We start from the raw sequence: 18,005 nt of genomic DNA on the forward strand, positions 1-18,005 counted from the left end.
TCAGTACAAAATTATTGTTAGGTGGCGTTGCTAGAATTTTATTAACATGTTTCAAAAATTCTCTCACTCTATCTAGCATTGAAGTCAAAGTAAACTATCATTAACAGTTTGTATAATAAATTCACTAACTTTGTATCAATTTATGCATATAAATATAATCCAACCAAATGTCATAAATTTTCATACAAATTGTAATCAACCAAATGAGCATTCTACTAAACGCGTTTCCTAATTTTATTAAATATCTTTCAACAAAATGTCCATTCTACCAAACATGCTACCAAATCACACATTTTGTGTTTCTATAATTCAAAAATACATTATACAATTTTCAATTACACAATGTTCAAAAATACTTAGTTTTCAAAAATAACGGAACAAAATCTTTCAGCGTATTTCAGTTCTACTACTATTGACCAACAATGCCAGTCAACTCCGAGACAGAATTCATCAAAAATATTCTGACTTTTTGGATTTTTCTTCAAGAAATTGTGCCAGGAACTACTTAAAACAATTTTTTTGAGATCCTAAAGATCTCCAGGAAATTTTCAAAATACTTAGGTCTAAGATGCTTTAAAATATGGTTCAGAAATTCTTCTAAGGTTTTCTCCAGAGATTCTGTATCAAATTAATTGCCTAACAATTATTATCACATCCAACGTATTTTTCTAGTTTTCTCGAGAAGTCTTCCTAATATATTTTCTAGGGAATATTCCTACAGGCGTGAAGTATATATTTAAAGAAATATCTTAAATAGCCATTATAGTGATGTCAGCGAATCTAAACTATGAAAATCTAATAGTTTGTTTCTGTTACAAATGCTGAATATTATATAGTAATACCATTATAAAAAACAATTTTTGATTTTTTTTTTTTTGAACAATCTGTCATTATTTATATCTTTGAAGTACTATGATAAACACAGTGAAACCGATCTGTCAACCTTGGGTACCTTTTGCAGTACCAAGGGACCAAATTCAGTACTTGAAGTTGTACCCAATCTGAACCCAAGTGGGACGGACTTGACCATACTGAAAACAAAATTTCATGGTTACTATGATAATCCCCTCAATCAATTTTCCATAGGTTTTCTGTTCCATGACTCGATATTTCTATGAGTCTGAAGGGATCCAGATATCGACTCATGGAGGTTTGACTGTAATTGTTATTATCGTAGCAATTTTACGGAAATTTTCTAAGAAATTTTTGGAGATAACTCTGAAGAAATCTTTAATGCAATTCTTGAAGAATTTTCTTGTAAACTCCCAAAAGAATGTTCAAAATGTATGTGGAATGTCCTGAATTGATTCTTGAAAGAATTCGTTGACAAGAGGACTTGTAAGAGTTCTGGAGTAACTGTATAAGCAATTTATGAAGAAAATCTTGAAATAACCATCACTGTTATATAAATATAATCGTATCGCAAAAAAAAGTCATTCGCGTGTTGCAAAAAGCCAATATTAGCCAATCTCGCGACTCCCATCGAACCCTCATTATCGCTCGTTTGTCTTCCAGCGGAGAAAATACAAATAACCCGCCGGCCGGGCAAAGACACTCCAACTAATCCCTCCCGAGAAACGATAGCAAATATTATTTCCCCGTGGAACGGTTTTTTTTACTACGACGAAATAAATGTGTCACCGAAGAAAACGAAGAAGGAAACCGCACAGCCAGATATGCTATTGTTTCGTAATCACTTTTATTAATAACCTCCCCCGTCGTCGTAAGCAAAATCTCGGCCCAAACGGGAATGTTGGAAAACTAAATAACAAAACACGCGGTGCTCACTATATCTAATGAACTATTATCGCGTGAATGCACATGTCCGGGGGGATTTGAATCGAGGAATGGAATACGATCGATGGATGACGAAACAGTTATGTCTCCCTGTGTTTTGCGCCATGAATTAAAACAAGAGGTTAGTTAGTTAGAAGACGGTCAAACCGCAAATCGATCCATCAGCTGTGCAACGTCGTGATTGCACAGTGGTTCGGATAGGTTTCCGTGTTTGGGATAATTTGATTTGTGGTTTGGTTTCCTAGATCAAAACAAGTTGTAAATGAACTTATGCTTCGACTTTTTTGCTCTCTATCCAAAACAATACTGATAACTAAATCTGCATAAGATCGATCGATACACAGAAAATCTTCTTCTTCTTTCTAGAATACGTCCTCACTGGGACAGAGACTGGTTTTCAGCTTAGTGTTCTTATGAGCACCTCCAGAGTTATTAACTGAGAACTTTCTTTGCCGAAGTTGCCATTTTCGCATTCGTATATCGTATGGCAGGCAGTGATGCATTTGAACGCGTTCAGTTCGCGTTCCAGTCCAATTTTTAGAACGGAGTGATCAAGTAGGCTTGCTCATTGTTCAGTTCAGAAATTTGAACGCTAGAGAGCAGAAAATTAAACGCAGATGGTTTTGACAGATTTCACGGCATCTGAATATGCCAATGTTGTTTTGAAGGTGCTCAAAGCTAGAAATGCTATGTTTATTATAATTGAATTGAACTTATCATCAATTTAAGAAATATTTTCCATATATAAACCTAAAACCATGCGTTGATTACCGTTGTAATGCATTGCGATCTGAACGGGCCGTTCGAGAGCAGCGACAGGCTCTGGCTCGAGAGTTCAATGTTCACTGCGTTCTCGTTCAAAATTTGAACGGGCTCCGTTCATTTTTGGCTCGCGTTCAGTTCAAAATGCATCACTGATGGCAGGTACGATGATACTCTGTGCCCAGAGAAGTCAAAGAAATTTCCTTTAACGAAAATATCCTGGACCGACCGGGAGTTGAGCCCAGATACCTTCAGCATGGCTTTGCTTCGTAGCAGCGGACTCTAACCACTCGGCTAAGGAATGCCCCTGTGAATGAATTTTGTAAGGAATTCACTTGAAATGGGTTGGAAGAATAACTTTGAAAAATAAGCATAAGCCTGTGTTAATTTTCTTGGAAGATCAGTGGAAGAGTTAATGGAAAAGTACTCGTGAAATTCCTCTGAAAATTATTTGAGATATCCTGAGAGAAATGGTGAAGAATTTTTTGGAGGGATTCCTGGAGAAAACGCTGGCACTTCAGGAGATTTTTCAGATAAATCAATAGAAGAATTTCTGAAGTTTTTTTTTTCTCAAAGGTACGGAGAAGATATTGCAGAAAAACTTGTGAAATGCTTTGGTTAACAAAGATACCTTAGGGAACTTCCACTAAAAATAGACTTTTTAGAAACTTGTATTAAAAAAAGTCACCAAGTATCTTGCTACCAGCCATATAAAAGAGAACGTATCCAAAGATAGTCTCTTTCTTGCAGCTGGGATAATTTGATATGTTAATACTGAAATATATACCACTGTACAAAACTAGTAGATTTGACTTCCCTTCGACCGTAGAACAACGGACGACGACACCGCACTCTAATCGGTGATGTGTGACCAAAATGAAATTATAGGAAACAAAGCTATCTGATCCCGGTTCGGTGCCCTGCAGGCAATCGGCTTGCCTCTAATAACTTGCGAGCACAAAATTGGAAACCGGGCACACGGGAGCGAATTCAATGGCAGGAAGTGATGTTCCTATTTAGAACTCCGTTCGGGCGCGGAATTTGATTGGCGTGCGTTTGCGAGCGCGAAGGATTACGTCAGCGTGTTCAGGGTTTGTTCCGAAGGGTTAGGTGGTACTTGGTAGGTACCCGATCAGAGAGGAATATTAGAATAAATAATAGCTATCGTTCAATCAGCGCGCTTTCCTCCATCAGTGATTTTTTTGAAAATGTCATTGTGAACAGAATGATTGTCACATCAACGAAAATTCATTTTCCAACATACATTGTTAGAATAATCCAAAGTTATCTGTCAAACCGCACACTTCAGGTTAATTATCAAAGCTCCAAGTCTGAAAGACTTCATGTAAGTGCTGGTGTTCCTCAAAACAGCATTTTGGGACCAATATTATACAATATTTTCACATCTGACTTATCTGAGTTACCTCAAGGATGTCAAAAATCTTTGTATGCGAATGACACAGGCATCTCCGCCAAAAGACGAAGCCTGTGTGTCATCTGTAGTAGATTGAAAAAAAGTGTGGATATTTTTTCTTCATACTTGCAAAAATGGAAGATTTCTCCTAATGCTTCCATAACTGATCTTATAATATTGCCACATAGACCAAAAGTGTTGTTATTTATAAGAAATTCTAATACAGCTTAGTTATTTTTATGTTATGCCCTTCTGATCGCATACCTACGCGGTGGATAATCGTATTCATACGAAGAACGTAAATATATACCGTGCTGCATCAATACCCGGACGCTTAAGCAGGGACCTATGTACAAATTCGATTTTAAATAGATTATCTCTAGAATTAAACAATGTTCTGTGTTGCAACATTTAGATTATATCTTATAAGGAGTTTTTGATTGAAAATTAAGATTTTATCATTTGAATAGTGAAATCAATAATTCTTGTCTTGTCCTTAAATCCGGACACCTGGAACAAGCCTTGTCCTGAAATCCGGACACTTGTGAATCAAAATCCGGACAGCTGTATAACTTCATGAAATATTTTCGTAACATACGTAATAAATGTTCCTTTATCCAATTAAACTCCACCTTGTTATGTTATTGATGTACTCATTTACTCTACGTTGCTCAAAAATATATGAAATATAAGTAAATTTGTGTTTCTATTACCTCAATTGAAGTCATAGAATTCCTGTGGACGCTTGTGTTTAGAACTGCGGTTTCACATAAATAATACAGATTTTTAAGAGGAAAACGGAGTAAGGGGTCACATAACACTTTAACTAGATCTTCTGCAAGTTTTCTCTTCAAGATACTATCAGAATTTTCATTCACATATGCCAATTTCAGCAATATTTTGTCTCGTCCGGATTTCGAGCCACTCGTCTTCAAACCCGGACAGTCAATTTCAACACTTAAATAATAGCATTTAACCCAAATTTATAAAGTTTCATGCCACTGTATTGTCAATTAATAATTCCGTTCGCACTTATGTCGAAAACACCTTTGAAAACACTTGAAATCAATCATAATATTATCAACCCGAACTGGATGGAGCTTCCATCGACGCGTAACCGAGAAGAACTTGCACTGCGAAGAAATAGTGTCTGACTGGAGCAAATTTTCTGTTTTTGTTTTTATCAATTATTTGGCAATTATTACTAGATCACAAGTTTTAGTAAAATGATAAACAATGTTAAAGGTAAAATTGATCCATAAAATTAAACATATTAACATATATTTTTTCCTTTATTTAATCAATGTTATCAGAGTGTCCGGATATTGATACCTTCCGGATTTTGATTCACCACGGTACAAACAAAAGCTACTAACCTTTCACACCTCCTTCGAATGACTGACTGATGGCAGCCGGGTAATGTACGGTGACAATGATTACTATGATTGGCTGCGCTTAGCTAATAACGGCGTTAATCCATTTATGGGGCTCCGTAACGATCTGCAATAAAACAAACACGAAAATAGGGTTAGAGGAATGCGTTATTCCTTCGGCAGTGGAGGTTGTTTTGTGCCTTTAATTCAGTTAATGGGTCTCCCAAAATTTATTTGATTCATTGTTTCTGAACTCGAAAGGGAAACGAACAGGTAATTTTTTACCCAATGTTGAAAATGTTGAGTTATAAGTGAATGTTGATGGAAACAAAAAGGAGACCATCCATCGATAAGATACTTTTAATGTAGCTCTAATCAATATTTATCTGTGGTCCACAAATACCAAAAGTGCATTAATCCTATGGTTTAATAAATGTGGGTAACTCCACACCAAGTGTCAATGATGCTTGTAATCGAAATTGTTCAAGTGATTGAAGTACGGTTTCATTTTTGCAACCCGCGAGGAGTTTGAAGAGTCGTCCTATATTTGGACAGTTAGAATGTTCTACCCGTTAATTGAAATTAAAGATTGGACTCGGAAAAATGCGACACGGAACACCCAGAGAAGACGCGGATGATAAGGCAATAGTTTAAGAATAACCCGTACCTTTCCACCTGAGACGTGGTCAAAAAGATCAATTCGTCGAACTGGTTTGTCAAGCAGACCATGAAGCGGGCTGGGTTACGTTTTTTTTATGGTCAGGAAGGCGCCAAACCAGACTGACAAGCAAAACACGGTGGCCAAATTGCGTGCGCGGAAGCTGTACCGTGAGTACCGGCCTCGAGTTTTTTATCGGCGCGTCCCGCATGGAGCTTCTGGAAAAGTTCCGGAAGAGAAAGATGGACAAATTCGTACCTGTTGTGGCAGGCAATCTGCGAGTACGGACGGTACAGCAAGCCGTTCGTTACAACCGGCACCATAAACGGGCAGATTTATTATTTATTTATTTAGTTGGTATTACATCAATTAATTTCATAAAACCTCGTTAACGATGTTACGCCAATTTACTCGGTCCATGGCTGTGTCTCTCCAACTTCGATTTTGGCCCACGTTCTCCAGATCTTGTTGCACCTGATCAAGCCACCTTGCTCGCTGTGCTCCTCGCCTTCTTGTGCCAACCGGATTCGACGCAAATACCATCTTTGCAGGATTGTTGTCCGGTAGTCTTGCAACATGCCCTGCCCAGCGCATCTTTCCTGCTTTCGCAACCTTCTGGATACTGGGTTCGCCGAAGAGCCTAGCGAGCTCGTGGTTCATTCTCCGCCGCCACACACCGTTTTCCTGTACTCCGCCAAAGATCGTCCTAAGCACCCTTCGTTCGAACACTCCAAGTGCTTGCAGGTCCTCTTCCAGCATGGTCCATGCTTCATGTCCATAGAGGACCACCGGTCTTATAAGCGTTTTGTACATGGTGCGAGGGTGAATCTTTCTCGACCGCAGCTTCTTCTGGAGCCCATAGTAGGCGCGACTTCCACTGATGATGCGTCTCCGTATTTCACGACTAACGTTGTTATCAGCCGTTAACAAGGATCCGAGGTAGACGAAATCATCAACCACCTCAAAAGTATCCTCGTCTATCGTAACACTGATTCCCAGGCGGGCTCTGTCACGCTCGGTTCCGCCTATCAGCATGTACTTTGTTTTTGTCGCATTCACCATCAGGCCGACTTTTGTCGCTTCACGTTTCAGGCGGGTGTACAGGTCTGCCACCGTTCCAAATGTTCTGCCGACAATATCCATATCATCCGAGAAGCAAACAAATTGGCTGGATCTTGTGAAAATCGTACCTCGGTTATTGAGCCCGGCTCAGTGGTTAACTTTTTAACAAAAAATCCGTGAATAAAATTGTGGATACTATTGTGAAGTTGTTGTGGGGACGAAGGACATATAAATATAAAGGATTCGTAGTGGGGATGATCTAATACAAAACTTGAAGTAATTCCAAGAAAAAGTATGGCCGTAATTTATCTTAGTAGTATTGGCCAAAAAAGTTGAAAAAAGTGACTTTTTGACGAAATTGACGATTACAGCAGGTACGTAAAATAGTATATTTTCAGATTCGCAGGTTTTTGCTCGAGAATGCTTTGTGATGGCCCCAGCAATCAAATTCGTTTTCGCGCAACCCGTTTTTTACCTCACCCTGTGTATGTTAAGCGGGTTGATGAAACAAATTAATTTGTGGATTGTAGTTGCTCAATTGTGAATGGGTTTGACCATGGTATCTCGCGACTCCATACAGAGATCTGATTTTGCGGAAATTTTTGGGCACTTCGCTTGCGGGTGAAAAAAAGCAGTTTTTGATCCGGCTGAAATAAAAAAGTTATGGCTGATTGTAGCTACAATCATTAGCAAGGTGTTTTTAGTGTAAAATTTTGTTCGAAGCGTGGAGTGATAGAGCGTGAGTTTTCGGAACAGAGTTGTGTTGTAGTGTGCCAAACGTCCGAAGCTTCGCTGTTCGTGGGAAACCAAATACCCTCAGTGGAACCGGAAGCGTCGTCTTTACCAAATGATATCTAGTTGGAAGATTTGGTGAGTTTGTTCCTTTTTTCGGGATTCAGTTGCAATTGCAATAGTAATTTTGGTAGCTACCACTAGTAATCCTTTATAAGAGAGATTCGCGGAAGCTGACATTTCTGTCAAAGTGTGAGCCAATCGAGCAGCGAGAGCTGTCAAAGTGTGAGCCAAATGAACATGCGTTATGTTTGTTTTGAACTTTTCTTGAAGAGTAATGTAATCCGCTTGAAATTATTTCGGTAAAAGTAATTTTGCATGAAGCAAAAATATGAAATATTTTTCTTTTTTAAATTTTTGTCAATGTGATTTTTAATTGCTGATTTTTGCGGCTGTTTATTAGTTTGGATATGTAGCTCAGAAATCTATAACGAAACAAAATACACTTTTTAGCAATGAGGAAGTCATGTCCGTGTTACAATATTATTCTCGACGCCGAGCAAATTCAGCACTGCTGGTCTGTTGCCAAATCATTCCAATTAACTCCCGCTTATCTTTCTATAAAGGATCACTAGCTACCACCGGAATGATTCGACTTTTTTTTTGTGATGTGTACCGTCGGTTCGCGCAATCTAGAGGTCCACTCCTGAAGTAGTGTTTCGTCATTCGATTCTTTTGCTTCTTCTACGGGGAGCAGGAGAAGTTGGTTATTCGATTCGGGTGAAAGACAAAGTCAATGATCAGTCCATCGCTTGTTACAAAGTTGGCCATGCATAAAGTATTTTATTTTGTCGGGCCGTTCGGTTTTTACGTTTAGGACAGTATTTTGTTCTTTTGTTCCGAGACTTGTCGGCATGTGCGTACCGTGATGCATCAATATCCGGACGCTTAAGCTGACACAAATTTTCAAACTCTAATTTAAATAAGTTTTGTAAGAATATTCATGAAGTTTTATTATCTTACGCATTTTTTCATATAAAATCTTGATGTGCGTGATGAAATTTTCAATATTTGTTGTGTTTTAACTAAAATATTGTCGGAATAAAAACGCTTGTCTTATCTTTAAATCCGGACACCTGATGCTAGTAATGTTTTTAAATCCGGACACTATTGGATCAAAATCCGGACATTTGTGTTATAATACGAATTATTTGTATATTTTCAATATAAATTAAATCAATTCACAATCAAATGTCAATCTTTAATTGATTCATTGTTTTTATTTGCCCTACAATGCTGAGAATAATAGCATGTAAGGAATATGAGTGTTTAAATTACCTGAACTAATGAGTGACTTGTTCGAACTGAACTACATGCGGCTTGAGTTGTAATGATGGAAGAAATACGCAATTTATCCCACACTGAATCGATGTATAATTACTGATAACGCTTTGTAAGATCACTATTTATGTCTTCTCTTATTTTCTATTTCAATAAATTCACTTTCACTAGTTAAAAGTGGGCCTATCATATGATGTCCGGATTTAAAACCACTGGCTCGTAGTCCCGGACAGTCTTTTTGCACACCATAAAACACTTATTTGCTTCGAAACGTACAACAGTAATGGCAATGAACATTGAATGTATTTCTCTGTAAACAATTATGCTAAAAACACTTCATACAAATAAGTTTCACTTACAGTTTTATCAACCAAACCTTGTAATGCCTTGTTCGTGTTTTCGTCAACCGTTCAACTGGAGTTTTAATGAATCGCGATGTGAAAAGATGTCCAGCAGGATAAACTTGTTTATTTTCAATTTTATTCATTTTTTCAGTGGTAACTAGATTCAAAACTATAGTAAAATGACCAATAATGTTAAAAGTAAAGAGTACGATTGGAAACCAATTAGAATAAAAGTGCAATTAAGGTTCAAATGGTAATCATAATCAGAGTGTCCGGATATTGGTACCGTCCGGATTTTGATTCACCACGGTATTTCTTTATTTTTTTTCGTTTGATTCCGATGACCCTGGAGGGATCGGCTCTGATTTTTACAGAGCAGAATGTCACCAAACAAGTTTTTGTTTTTTTTTTTGGAAAACAATATTGTTCATACTGTTAATAAAGAATTGTCTCTTCCTTTTGATTGCCGGCATTCAAAAGTTTAAACTCAAAACAATTAAATATTAAATTGTCTGGATCCATCGCCAGCGAACGAAGTATACCGTAACAACGCTAACGCGCTAATTGACGATTACAGCAGGTACGTAAAATAGTATATTTTCAGATTCGCAGGTCTCTTTTTAAAGACTTGCTTACTATTTTAATACATATCTCTAAAAAGTGTATATTTTTGGTAAGGGTCTCTAACGAAATTTTAATCAATATGGTCTCTAAAGTCACTATTTTGCCTTAGCTCCCTCTTTTCCATGGTAGCTCCAGAACTCCATTAATTTTCGACGAACTTGACCTAAACCGAACCAGAGGAATACTAGATTATGATTCTATACTTATCAGATCAATCCAAAAGTCAACTAAATGTTTTAAAAGTAAAACTATTGATAAATAATCAATTTACTGTGATAAATCAACCATACGTGGTAGATGTAGGAGTGTAGTTTTAATGAAACAGCGTGGTTTTCTAGGAAGAAAAATCAGGTTGTTTTTTCGAAAGAGAAAAAAGACCCACACCACCCACTGATCACTTGTATTACCACGAACACATGAAAGTTAAACACAAATGATCCGAATGGCTCGATACCCTTATCATCTGCGAGAGTTGCTGCTTTTGGATGCTCTCTCGTAACGTTCCAAGTGAAAGAGTGAACATCAACATTGCTAGGGTTCTCCGATTGCAATGCGCCACGAGCTGTTATGGTGCATGAATTGTTACACTCTCGGCTTATTCGGATAAAAATCGAAACGCTGGAAAACTCTTCAGCAATGCATCCATAACATTTCTTATAATAGGAAATTTCTTAGGGAATCCTTTTCTAATTCCACCAGATTTTCTGTTTTTTCAAGAAGAGTTTTTCTTATAAATACTTCTGAGAATTCGTCCAGGAAATCCAACAAAATTATTTTAAAAAAAGTTGTCAAGAATTAATTAATAGTAATAATTTTTGGTGGAATTCCTCCTAAGGTAGCTTCACAATTATTTTCAGGATTCGTGCATCAATTTCTTCATTTTTCCAAGAATTCTAATTTTTCAGTTATCGATTGCACTCAATCCCATCATAGGGTAAATATCAACCATTCTCATCAACAAGCTAGTTTTGTCCCTTCTCATGCTAATAGCTCGAATTTTGTCAATTCAAAAGGAACTACTAATCTCAATTTCAGTTGGTACGAATAATTTCAATTCGGCCACTACCCCAACGGAAAATGCCCTGAATGTACTCACGTCTGTCTCTAGATTTGATTTTCTATCTGAACAATTGCAACAAGTGATTGTTTTCAGATCTGCTTTGTAGCTTCTAAACAATGAAACTGATACAATTATGTTAGCGTACAAATTTGCATGAAATACAATTTCAAGACACACAAATTTAGCATCGTGCATTCTTTGTAGCATAAAGACTGGAACGCGCAAAAAATGGTCAACTTCATCACTACGGGAAGCATCAATCATGAGATCTACGTCCAGGAGTGTCTCAAAAAGTGGCTGATACTATTCCTGAACCAACATAATAGACCTGTGACTTGGTGTGCTGCCACTATGGGAAAAAGGCAATCGTGTGGTACGATGCGAAAAACGTGGTTTTGGTACTTAAAGACCACTACCCTCCCAACAGCCCAGAACTCCGCCCTATCGAATGGTCAGATAGAATTTCAAAAAAAAAAAACTAATAGGAAATCCATGGAAAACGAGCAGCAGTTAAAATCAAACTGGTTTCAAGATGTTTTGTTAGACTAATGCATGCTGTCCTGATCCCATTAAAAACCTATTTGCATTTTCCGCTTGCAATCCATGCAATTTGCCGTTTGCAAATGCAAGCCAGTTTCCCAATAACAGATTTAAACCGCCCGCCATTCATAATGATATCTCTGTTGAAAGCAGATCCAACTATAATCACCGGTCGGCGAACGGTCGACAAAACATCAAAACACAACAAAATGGCAATAAATCACCGAAAAACGCAATGTTTGCTGCTGATGATGATGATGATGAATACTTGCAGCATATCCACTTTAAAATATACAGCTCCTATTGCTTCTACAAACTGCCTACATCCAATTGGCTATGCACGTTTACACTAGAGCTAGCCGCACTAGACAATGACTTGCCTTTGCCAGGCCAGCTGCCCAAGATCGAAGACAGCAGACATGTGCTAAATTTTATTGATTTTCAACATTACTCAAAAGTGCTTTTATTTTATTTTGCCTCGAAAGCATCGTTTCGCTAACCAAACTGGGGGATGTTGTCGACCAATTGACGAACGAAATAGTTGATGGAGGGCAGTTACACTCCATGGCAGGCATGGCAGGCGAATCGAAGAATTGAAAAGCATACTTTGAATTCAAAGTGGGTTTATGGCCCCGCGCATCGGTTTACCAGCGGAGGGCGGTGTCGTAGTTTGTTATGATGGGATACAGAAATAATTGAAATGTTTAGTTTCTTGAATGGAGTGCAAGTAAGTGGAATGGGTTTGAGTGAATCCGAGCTATGATGATGATGTATGGATGTGTTTCTTACGTTTTTTTTTATTGTGACGTAAGAAAGGGTTAACGAAGGGCGTTACTCGATTAATTTTACGATTGCTGTAATTACGCTTGTGCTTAATTGAATTCACTGCACTACTTTACGTACCCTTCCAAATTTATCCACCAATTTCTGAAAGGGTTCCACACACTAATGGTACATATGATTTCATGGTTAGTAAAATACTCAATATGAAAAACAAAATGAAGTAAACTTGATAGTACAGTCGACTCTCCACATCTCGATGTTTTCTATATCTCGATATCTCTCCCTAGTTCGATGATTTGTTCGGTCCCTTTATTCTGCATACATTTTCACACTCCATATCTCGATATCCTCCTTATCTCGATATCTCCCTATCTCGATGTGATTTTCGTTTCCGATTCTCTCTCCGTATGTCGATACCCGGGTAGAGGTGAATAACAAAATAATGGTAAAATAAGAACAAATTATGCAATCATATCTACTTTAATCTTTATTATGTTATTAATGTATGACATTAAATATCTCAGCAATAGCAAAACATACAATCATAGCAAAATTTATCATTGATATGTTATTCTTGAATGTCATGTAATAGCTAATCAATAACAAAATATACTATCATGGTAAAATTTGTTATTTGTGCAAAAAAATACTAAAAAACATTAAATATCTAAAGAATAACAAACATCGCCATCACAGTAAAATATGTCATTATTTTGATATTTGAAAACTTTATTAAAATAATTCATGAGAACAAACCAATATCAAATTTTACCATAATAGCTCATTTTACTATTCGTATGATATTCATTGAAGATTCAAAAAGAAAAGTTTTTTAGCAGGAAAGCAAAAAGTTTATTTTTCAATCATGCTAAATTAAGATATTAAAGTCAAAGAACTAAAATTACCATTATTTTGATCTACTTGTGAATAGCTTATTTAGTTATTATTTTGTTATCAATATCTAAATAATAACATATTTTGTTATTTACGGTTGCCTATATTTTTGCTATTATTTTGTTATTACAATGGCAAAATATGTTATTATTTAGTTTTTATGCCATACAAACTTAGTTATTATTTTTGTTATTTTATCTCTTATTTCAAACAAACAAAGAACAAATTTTGCTATTCAAACATTCTATTTTAATAGTAAATTTTGTTATTCTTTTGCAATTCTCCTCTACCCGGGTATGCCCATTATCAAAGGTTACTAGACCAGATTTTACGAATTCAAAACAATTTGCAAAGACGAAATGATGTATATTTGTTTTCAATATTCCTAGTAACGGAGTGATTATCAATCTAGTATTCATTAAAAATTTGTTCTATGTTTCGATATCTCCCTATCTCGATGGTCCCTTGGATGTCGAGATGTGGAGAGGCGACTGTATTTAAACTTAAATTTTATTTATTGGATGTAATTTCTCATACTTATAAAATTTCACTGATATACCGTTTATATAACCCCAGCCGTTTCAAGTTGTTCTAGTGTATCTTATGGATTTTTTTTAGGTATTCGCATAAGAAAATCTCCTGCAATTTTCTTACAAGAGTTCATAAGTTTATTGAATATATTTTTAGATATACTCCTAGGTTTCAGCAAGCATTTCTGGAGTAATTCCTGCATTACTTCTGGGCCATATACAGAAACAAAAAATGATGAATGTATGATTTTTCTTGAGGTCGCCTCCAAAAATTCTGGAATAATATGGAATTTCAAGAGGAATTCTTGAGTAAATTATGGATAGCATTTTAAAGTAAGTTCTGGAGAAATTTCTTGGGATAGTATTAAAGAAATCGTTGTGTGTAACCAGGAAGAGTTCCTAGAGAAATCCTTACAGCGCACTATGGGCCAGATATCAAAATTTCGCGACAAAAGTCCAAAAACCTTTTTTTAATAAAATGAATTATTAAGATGAATTTCTCATTACTGAGAACATGTGTAATTGCATACCAACTATCTTATTTGATTAATCACATTATTTCATTGCACTTTATGGAGGTCAATATTGATTGGACTGTAAAAGTTGAATTTCAGCCTATTTTAAGAAAATTTGGTTTAAGGGGAAAAATGACAAGAAAAATTATTGTGTATACATTTTCGGAAAGCAAATTAAGTAGATTTTACATGTCTGGTATAAAAATAAAGTTAATTTTAAATTTAAGCATTGATTTTACAATGTACCAGTAAAATTTACTATATTTTTACAATTTCACCGCAAAAGTAAAGGTATTCCACCGTATTCGACTTGCAACCAGTTTGAGGTGGAAGCCTAGACTTCACTCTTTCATGTGCTACCAATTTTTTTTGCATATATTTGCGGATGGCCGAGATACATCGGTTCAAGTACATAATTTAGTCGATTTTTTAATTCTATATTTTCAACTTCGCTGCTGCCCAAAAAATTGACAAATCAAATAAGATTGATTGGTATAAAAACAACTGAAGCAGTCAAATCCCACTACTTTTGAGTGTTTTTCCGTTCATGGACTATGTGACATTCAGAAATCTAGGTTGAATCGGATGAAAAATTCCAAAAATAATATATTTTTTAATTTTCTTCGAGGCCATGACTTGTATGGTATGATAAGATCATAACAGAGGAATCTGTTTGAGGTTCCCAATATAGGGACTTGTGCGTGGTTTCTGGATAACATCCAGGTAAAGATAATAGACCTTTAAAGAAATATGAAACGGTTGAAATTGCTATGTTTTTGTTCAAATCGCAATTGCTTCAATTTAGACATTTAGCAGAAGTTTTCTGAAAAGAATCATACAAACTCAGCTTATTATTTTTCAACCAGGATCAAATCATTGGTATAGCATTTTACAAAATTTATAAAAATCAAGTAGAAACATAAAAAATCTGCCTGTTTTTAAGTGTAATGGTTTAATAAGAGTGATTTGATATTTCCTAATAGATTTTATATAAATAAAAATATATTGAAAGAATAAAAATAAAAATTTTGAAGGTTGCTTAATTAACCTCCTGTACTATCTTCATATACTACGTTGAAATATCATTTAAATACAGTGTAAAACATTAAAAGGAAGCACTAAACGGCCAGGTCAACAACCATCAATGAAGAAAATTAAAAAAGGAAACGTTTGAATCCATTAAAATTGCTGCCTTATCGGCAATTTAAACATAATGTTGTCGGGAGAATGTCAGTAGTTGATTCACATGAACTATTCAATTGTGCATTAACGAATCACCTAATTTCGTTAAAAAGAAATGAAGATTGGGAATCGTACTTGATTTATTCCAATTTAACATCAATCAAATATGAGATCTGGGCAAAAATCATGATTCTCATATTTGCTGCACGTAGTCATAAAATTGATTCCATAAGCTGGTGTAAACCAGATGCTCTGATATTTTAACATATCATGTAAGACCTCCATTACAGCTAAAATATTTCTGACAATAATGTTTCAAAAGTGATTTTGATTGAAACGCTTCAAACATTATATAAATTGTCACCTTTTGAAACAACATAGCATCCATAAAAATGTAATTCATATTATCTTGTTCCATTTTGGACCATTACGATTGTATGGCTTTGTCATAGATTATCTACAGTGGGAAAAGTGCGTTATAAAATTGTAATAGTGCAAATGATGAATTAAATGCAAATGTTCTGTGAAGTGCCAATAAATATATTAAATAAACAATTGCCAATGAATTCCAAATAATTATGACAACTATGATCACATTTTTCAGGTATTTTTCAACTATTCGGAGAAACTTTATGTGTATCGTCAAAATACTTTGAAATTTATGAATCATATCTTTGCAAATGTACTATGTATTTTGTAATATGAAATATGAGAGATTTTGAATTAGTAATGCCTTAAATAACATATTTTTTCCAAAAATTCATAATTCTTACAAATATTCTCAATTCAATTCAAAATGAACCTAAGTAGTCCCAAATATGACTTTTTCATGCATTCTCAAGTTTGTACTACTTTTAGGATGACTTTTGTTCATTTAGGAGGTGTTAGGAATTTTGTCGCGAAATTTTGATTTCTGGCCCATAGTGCAGCGCATCCAGACGGATTCTTGTGGAAAACCATAGTAAAAACATGTAGAAAACCATTATGAAAAAAATAATAGAAATTCTTCTGAAGAATCTTGCAGGAATTCTTTCCTATGGTTTTGACATTTTACTCTTTAAATATGAACAGAACCAGGGATCCAGGGATTCCTGTAGAGATCTTCCAACAGAAATAACTCCAACGATTTATTCACGCTTCAAAAAATGTCTCCGGGTTTTTTTCCAGTGAATGGTGGCCCATTTCACATATAGACGCTTCGCATAAGGACGTTTCACATACGGTCGTTTGGCATAATGGACGTGGACGTGTCGCATAGAACAGTTTCATGAACGAACAGGTAGTATTTTAAAGAAGGGAGATAATTCTCATTGTGCTAAATGCCCATTATGCGAAACGTCTTTATGTGAAATGTCCCACCTCCGCTTCATTGAGTTCAACCATGAAACCATTCAATGATTTCGACAGGAGCTCCTACGCTGAATTTAGCAACAATTCAACATATTGTACAAAAATCCCTGGATATTTGCTTCAGGAATTCCTATGCATCGCCGTGAAGTGCATCAATAAATTCCTCAAGTGGTTAGTCTTGGGATTACTTCAAGATATGTTTTACAGCTTCATAAGAAATATCTTCAGAAAAAACTAAACATATTTCTTGCAGGATTTTGAAAGGAATCCGTCCAATGATTTTTCTAGGAGCATGTTTTGGCAAAGAATTTCTACATGTATTCTTCCAATAACATCTTCAGGGAAGTTCCCAAGAAATGATGCAGAGATATTTACAGCAGTTTTTTTCTATGGTATTCTTTTCGTCAAAAATTCTATCAACTGAAGCAAACTCTACAGGGACAATTCAGGGGATTTTTTTTTATTTCCGTACGGGTTTGGGCCGAAAGGTCTCAGATTTTCATGATTTTTTTTTTCCACAGGCAGGGCTCATCAATATATGAATAAATAATAATTGAGATAAATTCAGGGTCGCCTGTTTTCCCGGAAAACTCAGTTGGAAATTTTTTGTTTTCCCCTGACACTACTTACTTTGAAAAATCATAACTCAATAACGGAGCATCATAGAAACAAAGTTTTTTTTTATGATAATGAAAGCAAATTTTCTCAGGAATAAAAAAAAATATTAACTGGAAACAGTTTTCCACAAAATTTTCCACCGCTGAGAATATTCGTAAAGAAAAGCCGTAAAAACCATGTTCAAATTAGTGGAAAACTTTCAAAAATATATTTTTGAGATGATAATTTCATAAGCTTTAATAGCTGAAATTTTTGATATGTACTTTTTTTTTCGTTTTTGAGTTATGGTCAATTTTGTAGAAAATGACCATATAAGCCTTTTCTTTGAAAAGCCATATTTCAATCGAAGCATCGGAAAAACAAAGATTTTTAATCAAAGCAATTGCAAATGTTCTAAAACATATGAAAAAAAGATATGGGATTGGT

The 18,005-nt window shown here is 35.5% G+C and overlaps 1 protein-coding gene across 2 annotated transcripts in view; it reads right to left on the reverse strand.

Annotated features, from left to right (window-relative positions):
- LOC5570978 (putative mediator of RNA polymerase II transcription subunit 26) overlaps nt 1–18,005 on the reverse strand; it is a 370,525-nt gene that overhangs the window by 174,560 nt on the left and 177,960 nt on the right. For both annotated transcript variants that reach the window (XM_021849675.1, XM_021849672.1), the window contains exon 3: nt 5,350–5,473. The gene's annotated coding sequence lies outside the window, so the exon portion shown is untranslated. The remainder of the gene's footprint in view (nt 1–5,349; nt 5,474–18,005) is intronic.

This window comes from Aedes aegypti, chromosome 3 (assembly GCF_002204515.2).
Source record: "Aedes aegypti strain LVP_AGWG chromosome 3, AaegL5.0 Primary Assembly, whole genome shotgun sequence".
Taxonomy (NCBI): domain Eukaryota; kingdom Metazoa; phylum Arthropoda; class Insecta; order Diptera; family Culicidae; genus Aedes; species Aedes aegypti.